Source organism: Chiloscyllium plagiosum, unplaced genomic scaffold (assembly GCF_037043375.1).
Source record: "Chiloscyllium plagiosum isolate Xiang-an unplaced genomic scaffold, Cpla_swu_hap1 HiC_scaffold_31, whole genome shotgun sequence".
Lineage (NCBI taxonomy): Eukaryota > Metazoa > Chordata > Chondrichthyes > Orectolobiformes > Hemiscylliidae > Chiloscyllium > Chiloscyllium plagiosum.
In genome coordinates this window covers 9,298,580-9,309,425 of record NW_028270169.1, presented here as the reverse complement: position 1 = coordinate 9,309,425, position 10,846 = coordinate 9,298,580, and the positions used below count along the sequence as shown (strand labels likewise).

At 42.1% G+C, this 10,846-nt stretch overlaps 1 long non-coding RNA gene across 3 annotated transcripts in view; it reads right to left on the bottom strand.

The window, feature by feature from the left end:
* The window catches only part of LOC122563903 (uncharacterized), a 222,279-nt gene that overhangs the window by 164,707 nt on the left and 46,726 nt on the right, over positions 1-10,846 (bottom strand). The window lies entirely within an intron of this gene.

Sequence of the window (10,846 nt, the reverse complement as noted above, 5' to 3'; positions counted from 1 at the left end):
TTGACTAAAGGTGAAATCCTGATTGTAATTCCCAGCCTTAAGGTGCTCCAAACTATTCTTGTTCTACACTCTGTCTTAAAGTGAATGTGGAGAGCAAATTTTATTTTTCTTTACTGATGGTACAAATGGATAAGAATATATTATTTAATTCAGATGCAGAAATCCCATCTAGCTGCAAATAGTCACTTCCAGTGTTGAGAAATGTAACCTTAAGTAAAGGCTGGAGGACAATTAAGAATTTATCCTTGGAAAAGAAGAAGCTAATCATTTTTGGATTCAAACAATTCTAAGATTTTGATCTGGTAACAGTAAAGGAATAGTGATACAGTTTCAATCAAGTTGGCATATGTTTTGGAAGGAAAATTGCAGGAATGGTGTGCCCATGCATCTGATGCCTCTCCTCTCCAGGTGATAATTGTCACTTGTTTCAAAACTGCAAGTAAGTGCAAGAACATAGGAAATAGGAGCAGGAGGAGGCCATTTAGTCCCTCAATTCAATAAGATCATGGCTGATCTTTTCGTGGACTCATCTCCACTTACTTGTCCACTCACCATAACCCTTAATTCCTTTACTGTTCAAATATCTACGTGTCTTTGCCTTAAAAACATTCAACAAGGGAGCCTTAACTGCTTCATTGGGCAAGGAATGCTACAGATTCCTTTGGTAAAATTCCTCCTTAACTCAGTTGTAAATCTGGTCACCCTTATGCCCTCTAGTTCTAATTTCACCTGCCAGTGGAAACAACCTCCAGCTTCTATCTTGTCTATTCCTTTCATAATTTTACGTTTCTTTAAGATACCACCCCCACCCCAATCTTCTAAATTCAAATGAGTATAGTCCCAGTCTACTCAATCTCTACTCAGAAGCCAACCCTCTCAACTCTGGAATAAACCGAGTGAACCTCCTTTGCGCCCTTCCAGTGTCAATAAGTCTTTAATGCATCTTGTATATGGTACATGTGCTGCATTGTAAGATGTCAAAGGTAGAGGGTGGCGTACATATTAAATGGTCTGTCCTGGATGATGATGAGTTTTTAAAGTGTGTTGGAGCTACAAAGGTGCAGAGAAGTGGAGGGTATTTCATCATGCTTCTAACTTAGGTATTATTGATTTGGGTCAGGCATTTGGATGTCCTGAGTTACACACTGCAGATGCTCACACTTACCTGACTTTATAGCCACACATGACTAGTCCAGTTCAATTTCATATATCTGGTAATTCCCCTTTAATATATTAATGGTGAGTCAGCAAGAAAGTCAAGTGGAAATGATTAAAATTCCATCCTGTTTGCTTATTGTCTGGCACATAGGTGGCATGAACGTTGTTTGTCACTTAATATTGCCTTCATCTTGGATGATGGCACGGACTGCTTCAGTATCTGAGGAGTCACTAATGGCACTGAATGTTGTTTAGTCATTGGTGAACATCCCACTACTGCTATTTGAATGTTGCGAAAATCATTGATGAAACAACGAAAGATAGTTGGGCCTAGGACATTATTATGAGCAGTTTTGATAGTAATGTCAGAGATGTACAGCATGGAAACAGACCCCTCGGTCCAAACTGTCCAGGCCGACCGGATATCCCAACCCAATCTAGTCCCACCTGCCAGCACCCGGCCCATATCCCTCCAAACTCTTCCTATTCATATACCCATCCAAATGCCTCTTAAATGTTGCAATTGTACCAGCCCTCACCACATCTCTGGCAGCTCATTCCATACACGTACCACCCTCTGCGTGAAAAAGTTGTCCCTTCGGTCTCTTTTATATCTTTCCCCTCTCACCCTAAACCTATGCCCTCTAGTTCTGGACTCCCGACCCCAGGGAAAAGACTTTGTCTATTTATCCTATCCATGCCCCTCATAATTTTGTAAACCTCTATAAGGTCACCCCTGAGCCTCCAACGCTCCAGGGAAAACAGCCCCAGCCCGTTCAGCCTCTCCCTATAGCTCAAATCCTCCAACCCTGGCAACATCCTTGTAAATCTTTTCTGAACCCTTTCAAGTTTCACAACATCTTTCTGATAGGAAGGAGACCAGAATTGCATGCAGTATTCCAACAGTGGCCTAACCAATGTCCTGTACAGCCACAACATGACCTCCCAACTCCTGTACTCAATACTTTGACCAATACCAAATGCTGCCTTCACTATCCTATCTACCTGCGACTCCACTTTCAAGAAGCTATGAACCTGCACTCCAAGGTCTCTTTGTTCAGCAACACTCCCTAGGACCTTACCATTAAGTGTATAGGTCCTGCTAAGATTTGCTTTCCCAAAATGCAGCACCTTGCATTTATCTAAATTAAACTCCATCTACCACTTCTCTGCCCATTGGCCCATCTGGTCCAGATCCTGTTGTAATCTGAGGTAACCCTCTTCGATGTCCACTGCACCTCCAATTTTGGTGTCATCTGCAAACTTACTAAATGTACCTCTTATGCTCGTATTCAAATCATTTATGTAAATGACAAAAAGTAGAGGACCCAGCACCGATCCTTGTGGCACTACACTGGTCACAGGCCTCCAGTCTGAAAAACAATCCTCTACCATCACCCTTTGTCTTCTACCTTTGAGCTAGTTCTGTATCCAAATGGCAAGTTCTCCCTGTATTCCATGAGATCTAACCTTGCTAATCAGTCTCCCATGGGGAACGTTGTCGAACGCCTTACTGATGTCCATATAGATCACATCTACTGCTCTGCCCTCATCAATCTTCTTTGTTACTTCTTCAAAAATCTCAATCAAGTTTGTGAGACATGATTTCCCACGCACAAAGCCATGTTGACTATCCCTAATCAGTCCTTGCCTTTCCAAATACATGTACGTCCTGTCCCTCAGGATTCCCTCCAACAACTTGCCCACCACAGAGGTCAGGCTCACTGGTCTATAGTTCCCTGGCTTGTCTTTACCGCCCTTCTTAAACAGTGGCACCACATTTGCCAACCTCCAGTCTTCCGGCACCTCACCTGTGACTATCGATGATACAAATATGTCCGCAATCACTTCTCTAGCTTCCCACAGAGGTCTCGGGTACACCTGATCAGGTTCTGGGGATCAATCCACCTCAAGACATCCAGCACTTCCTCCTCTGTAATCTGGACATTTTGCAAGGTGTCACCATCTATTTCCCTACAGTCTATGTCTTCCATATCCTTTTCCACAGTAAATACTGATGCAAAATATTCATTTTGTATCTCCCCCGTTTTCTGTGGCTCCACACAAAGGCTGCCTTGCTGATCTTTGAGGGGCCCTATTCTCTGCCTAGTTACCCTTTTGTTCTGAATATATTTGTAAAAGCCCTTTGGATTTTCCTTAATTCTGTTTGCCAAAGCTATCTCATGTCCCCTTCTTGCCCTCCTGATTTCCCTCTTAAGTATACTCCTACAGACTTTATACTCTAAGGATTCACTCGATCTATCCTGTCTATACCTGACATATGCTTTCTTCTTTTTCTTAACCAAATCCTCAATTTCTTTAGTCATCCAGCATTCCCTATACCTACCAGCCTTCCCTTTCACTCTAACAGGAATATACTTTCTCTGGATTCTTGTTATCTCACTTCTGAAGGCTTCCCATTTTCCAGCTGTCCCTTTACCTGCAAACATCTGCCACCAATCAGCTTTCGAAAGTTCTTGCCTAATACCGTCAAAGTTGGCCTTTCTCCAATTTAGAACTTCAACTTTTAGATCTGGTCAATCCTTTTCCATAACTATTTTAAAACAAATAGAATCATGGCCGTTGGCCCCAAAATGCTCCCCCACTGACACCTTAGTCACCTGCCCTGCCTTATTTCCCAAGAGTAGGTCAAGTTTTGCACCTTCTCCAGTAGGTACATCCACATACTGAATCAGAAAATTGTCTTGTATGCACTTAACAAATTCCTCTCCATCTAAACCTTTAACACTATGGCAGTCCCAGTTGATGTTTGGATAGTTAAAACCCCCTACCATAACTACCCTATTATTCTTACAGATAGCTGAGATCTCCTTATAAGTTTGTTTCTCAATTTCCCTCTGACTATTATGGGGTCTATTATACAATCCCAATAAGGTGACCATCCCTTTCTTATTTCTTAGTTCCACCCAAACAACTTCCCTGGATGTATTTCCGGGAATATCCTCCCTCAGCACAGCTGTAATGCTATCCCTTATTAAAAACGCCCCCCCCCCCCCCCCCTCCCCCTGCCTCCCTTTCTATCCTTCCTATAGCATTTGTATCCTGGAACATTAAGCTGCCAGACCTGCCCATCCCTGAGCCATGTTTCTGTAATTGCTATGATATCCCAGTCCCATGTTCCTAACCATGCCCTGAGTTCATCTGCCTTCCCTGTTAGGTCCCTTGCATTGAAATAAATGCAGTCTAATTTATTAGTCCTACCTTGTCCCTCCCTGCCTGCCCTGACTGTTTGACTCTCTTCTGTTCTCAACTGTACCAGTCTCAGATTGATCTCTTTCCTCACTATCTCCCTGGGCCTCACCCCCACTTTACTAGTTTAAATCCTCCCAAGCAGTTCTAGCAAATCTCCCTGCCAGTATATTAGTCCCCTTCCAATTTAGGTGCAATCCATCCTTCTTGTACAGGTCACTTCTACCCCAAAAGAGATTCCAGTGATCCAAAAATGTGAATCCTTCTCCCATACACCAGCTCCTCAGCCATGCATTCATCTGCTCTATCCTCCTATTCCTGCCCTCACTAGCTCGTAGCACTGGGAGTAATCCAGATGTTACTACCCTTAAGGACCTTTTTAAATTTCTGCCTAAATCTCTGTAATCTTCCTTCAGAATCTCAAGCTTTTCCCTTCCCACATCGTTGGTTCCAATGTGGACAATGACCTCTTGCTGGCCCCTATCCCTCGTAAGAACATTCTGCACCCTCTCCGAGACATCCTTGATCCTGGCACCAGGGAAACAACACACCATTCTGTTTTTTCTCTGCTGCCACACAAACGTCTGCCTGTACTTCGGACTACAGAATCCCCTAACACAATTGATCTCTTGGAAGCAGACGTACCCCTCGTTGCATTAGAGCCAGTCTCAATACCAGAAACTTGGCTGTTCGTGCTACATTCCCCTGAGAATCCATTACCCCCCTACATTTTCCAAAACCGCATACCTGTTTGAAATGGGTGTATCCACAAAAGACTCCTGCCCTAGGTGCCTACCTCTCTTACCCTTCCTGGAGTTAACCCATCTATGTGACTGTATCTGAGACTTGCCCCCCCTTTAACTGTCATCCATCAAATACTGTTCCTGTTGCAAATTGCTCATTGCTTCTATCTGTCTCTCCAACCGATCCACTCGACCTGATAAGATTCGCATCTAACAGCATTTATGGCAAATATAGTCCATAGTAACCCTTAAACTCTCTTTAAACTCCCACATCTGACAAAAAGTACATATCACTGCAAAGGCCATTTTTGTTCCTTCACAATCTACAGCCCCAGAAAATAACACCGTCTTATTCCTCTACGAAACACTGCACCAGGTTAGATTAATAGCTATGGCTTATATTTTAAGTTTAATCATGAGACTTATCTCCAAAAACATATAATCAAGAAAGAACCCACTGTACTCACTAATACAGCCTTTCTCTTGGGCAGATTTAAAACAACAATTAACTTATCTGATTCTGTGTTGTGAACTTCGCCCAAACTGATTCATTCAAGATTAGTTGTGAAATTCACTGTTTGTTAATTTTCCCAGATGCACTCCGATGTCCAGCGACATATGAATTCAAAAACAGCAAAGGCAGTAACTGTGCAGGTTCTCTCTCTCTCTCCTACACTGTCCTCACCATGTGCTTCCTTTGTCTGTTCTTCTCCCTTTTAAAAACTGCTGTTGTTTTGACTTTTTTTTTCCAAAGTTCCAAAAAAATGCAACAGCATATAAAACAGTAATTGCTGCTCCTGGAATTCGAGGAAATCCCCTCCAACACCTAAAATACCTCAAAAAAAGGAGCAGCTCTTACAGCCAGAAATTTTTCCTGTCCTCCATCTTGGATTACTTCCTGCCACTGATTTGTTTAACTTCCAACTCCAACATCTCCCTTAGTTTTGATTCGAATCATAGAATCATACAGTGCATGAAGAGGACCTTTGGCCCATCAAAAATACACTACTACCTAAGCTTGGTACACTTTCCTGCACTAGGCCCTTAGCCTTGAATGTTTCGACACTTAAGTGCTCATCCAAGTATTTTTCAAATGTTGTGACATTTCCTGTTTCAACTATTTCCAGGCAGTGCATTTCAGATCCCCTCCAACCTCTAGGTCAAAAAGTGTCTAATCAAATTCCATTTAAACCTCCTCTCTTTTACCTTCAAATTATGATCCCTTACTATTGACCTTTTCTATTCACCCTTTCTATTCACCCTGTCCATGACCTCAATCTTCTAGGCCTCAGGTCCCACCTCAATCTTCTCTGTTCCAAAGTAAACAGCCTGAACTTGTTCAGGCTTTCTTCAGAGCTGAAATGCTCCATCTCATGCAACATCCTGGTGAATCTCCTACGCAATTCCCTCCAGTGCAGTTGCATCCTTCCTACAGTGTGGTGACCATAGCTGCAAACAATACTCCAACCATGGCCCAACAAAAGTTCTGGACATCACCAATGACCTCCCTGCTCTATAATCTGTGTCACGACTCAAAGGAAAATGTCTGGTATGCTACTTTAACTGTCATATTAACCTGCTGAATCTGTAGACAAGCACCCAAGATCACACCTTCTCTGAATCTCCGAGTGTCCAACCATTAATTGAATAGTCCTTTGTCTTGATACTTCTAAAGTGCATGACCTCATATTTATCAGGGTTAAAGGAAGGTCATGTTGAAGATGTACAGATAATCAATTTATTTATATCCTGTAGCTTTGCGTCATCTTTCTCACTGTCAAACATCCAGCCAATCTTTTGTCTCATTTGCAAACTTATTATTGTCCACTCCTTCCCCTACTCCCCCAAATACATACACATATGTGTTCTCATCTACATAATTTATGAATATCAGAATCAGGGACTCAAGCACCAATGTTGGTGGTAAGCCATCACATAACAGGATCCAGTCACGCAAACAGCCAATCTTGGATCCAACTCACAAAGCTATGCTGGATCCCATGTGCTTTTACCTTCTTTATCAGTTTCCTATATGGGTCCTTTGTCAAATGCTTTGTTGAAATCCATATTAACTATATCAACTATCCTGCCATCATCCACACATTTGGTTACCTCCTGAAAAATTCCACTAGATTTGTTTGGCATGACCTCTGTCTGACAAAGATTATCCCTGATCAAATTTTGCCTTCCTAAATGGGAGAATAATTTTCCATCTGTTTTCAGTAATAGTTTCACTACCACTGATGTTACACTCACTCTTCTCAAAACTCACTGGTCGACAGTTCCCTGGTCCATCTCTATCACCCTTCTTGTGGAACCACATTAGCTGTCCTTTGGCTCCTCCCTTGTGGCCAGAGACAACTTAAAAATCAGTAGAGTTCCCCTTATTTTCTGTTGACTTAACTTTTGCTAGGCCTCTTTGCTGCTGCACTACTATTTTGATATCAAGAGCAGTTACTCTTGCCTCACATCTGAAATTCTGATTGGGGCCTAAGCTGGCAGCCCAACCTTGATGTTGGCAGGAATACCTTTTAAAAGCCAAGTCCAATTCTGTATCCTACAACATTTACAAACACACTTATCCATGAAAGGCTGCAAGCACTGTTTGATATGTTTCCCCCTTATACCAGTGAAGTAGGGGCCAATTAGTGTTTGCTGAATACCACCCAATTCAGCTATAAGACTATGAAATAAACCTGGGAAGTTTGTGGTCAGGAAACCTTGTTAATTAGGCATCACACAGATCTCTTATCTTTTCTATAGATATGTTCAGTTTAAAATGTGCTGGAACACTAAGGTGTACTTCATATGTGTGTAATATTAGCTTTGTTTTGCTGCAATAAAATGACCCACCTGGGTAATCTTTTTCAAAGAAAAAGCCATTTCCCACAGAATCAAATCCTATAATAATAGTGTGCTTATTTTGAAGACTTGTTTTTAATTATAGCTTTTTTTAAGGATAATGGATAATCTAAAATGAATAAAAAAACTTTCCAGTTCAGCATACATGAACAATATGACTTATAAATGTTTACTATAAAGCTGCAATTTAGATTAATAGATTAGAATGATTGGATCAGTGTATTTAGAGTCAGAGATATACAGCATGGAAACAGACCCTTCAGTCCAACTCGTCCACGCCGACCAGATATCCCAACCTAATGTAGTCCCACTTGCCAGCACCCAGCCCATATCCCTCCAAACCCTTCCTATTCATTTACCCATCCAAATGCCTTTTAAATGTTACAATTGTACCGACCTCCTCCACTTCCTCTGGCAGCTCATTCCTCTGCATGAAAAGTTGCCCCTAGGGTCTCTCTCATATCTTTCCCCTCTCACCCTAAACCTATGGCTTCTAGTTCTGGACTCCCCCAAGCCAGGGAAAAGACGTGGTCTATTTATTCGATCCATGCCCCTCATGATTTTATTAATCTCCATAAGGTCACCCCTTAGCCTCTGACACTCCAGGGAAAACAGCCCTAGCCTATTCAACTTCTTCCTATCGCTCAAATCCTCCAACCCTGGCAATATCCTTGTAAATCTTTTCTGAACCCTTTCAAGTTTCACAACATCTTTCTGATAGGAAGGAGACCAGAATTGCATGCAATATTCCAACAGTGGCCTAACCAATGTCCTGTACAGCCGCAACATGACCTCCCAACTCCTGTACTCAATACTCTGACCAATAAAGGAAAGCATACCAAACGCCGCCTTCACTATCCTATCTACCTGCGACTCCACTTTCAAAGAGCTATGAACCTGCTCTCCAAGGTCTCTTTGTTCAGCAACACTCCCTGGGACCTTACCATTAAGTGTATAGGTCCTGCTAAGATTTGCTTTCCCAAAATGCAGCACCTTGCATTTATCTAAATTTTTCTTTACTGATGGTACAAATGGATAAGAATCTATTATTTAATTCAGACGCAGAAATCCCATCTAGCTGCAAATAGTCACTTCCAGTGTTGAGAAATATAACCTTAAGTAAAGGCTGGAGGACAATTAAGAATTTATCCTTGGAAAGGAAGAAGCTAATCATTTTTGGATTCAAACAATTCTAAGATTTTGATCTGGCAACAGTAAAGGAATAGTGATACAGTTTCAATCAAGTTGGCATATGTTTTGGAAGGAAAATTGCAGGAATGGTGTGCCCATGCATCTGATGCCTCTGTTCTCCAGGTGATAATTGTCACTTGTTTCAAAACTGCAAGCAAGTGCAAGAACATAGGAAATAGGAGCAGGAGGAGGCCATTTAGTCCCTCAATTCAAGAAGATCATGGCCGATCTTTTCGTGGACTCATCTCCACTTACCTGTCCACTCACCATAACCCTTAATTCCTTTACTGTTCAAATATCTACGTGTCTTTGCCTTAAAAACATTCAACAAGGGAGCCTTAACTGCTTCATTGGGTAAGGAATGCTACAGATTCCTTTGGTAAAATTCCTCCTTAACTCAGTTCTAAATCTGGTCACCCTTATTTTGAGGCTATCCCCTCAAGTTCTAATTTCACCTGCCAGTGGAAACAATCTCCAGCTTCTATCTTGTCTATTCCTTTCATAATTTTACGTTTCTATAAGATACCACCCCCACCCCAATCTTCTAAATTCAAATGAGTATAGTCCCAGTCTACTCAATCTGTACTCAGAAGCCAACCCTCTCAACTCTGGAATAAACCGAGTGAACCTCCTTTGCGCCCTTCCAGTGTCAATAAATCTTTAATGCATCTTGTATATGGTACATGTGCTGCATTGCAAGATGTCAAAGGTGGAGGGTGGCGTACATATTAAATGGTCTGTCCTGGATGATGATGAGTTTTTAAAGTGTGTTGGAGCTACAAAGGTGCAGAGAAGTGGAGGGTATTTCATCATGCTTCTAACTTAGGTATTATTGATTTGGGTCAGGCATTTGGATGTCCTGAGTTACACACTGCAGATGCTCACACTTACCTGACTTTATAGCCACACATGACTAGTCCAGTTCAATTTCATATATCTGGTAATTCCCCTTTAATATATTAATGGTGAGTCAGCAAGAAAGTCAAGTGGAAATGATTAAAATTCCATCCTGTTTGCTTATTGTCTGGCACATAGGTGGCATGAACGTTGTTTGTCACTTAATATTGCCTTCATCTTGGATGATGGCACGGACTGCTTCAGTATCTGAGGAGTCACTAATGGCACTGAATGTTGTTTAGTCATGGGTGAATATCCCACTACTGCTATTTGAATGTTGCGAAAATCATTGATGAAACAACGAAAGATAGTTAGGCCTAGGACATTATCATGAGCAGTTTTGATAGTAATGTCATAGAGATGTACAGCATGGAAACAGACCCCTCGGTCCAACCTGTCCAGGCCGACCGGATATCCCAACCCAATTAGTCCCACCTGCCAGCACCCGGCCCATATCCCTCCAAACTCTTCCTATTCATATACCCATCCAAATGCCTCTTAAATGTTGCAATTGTACCAGCCCTCACCACATCTCTGGCAGCTCATTCCATACACGTACCACCCTATGCGTGAAAAAGTTGCCCCTTAGGTCTCTTTTATATCTTTCCCCTCTCACCCTAAACCTATGCCCTCTAGTTCTGGACTCCCCGACCCCAGGGAAAAGACTTTGTCTATTTATCTTATCCATGCCCCTCATAATTTTGTAAACCTCTATAAGGTCACCCCTGAGCCTCCAACGCTCAAGGGAAAACAGCCCCAGCCCATTCAGCCTCTCCCTATAGCTC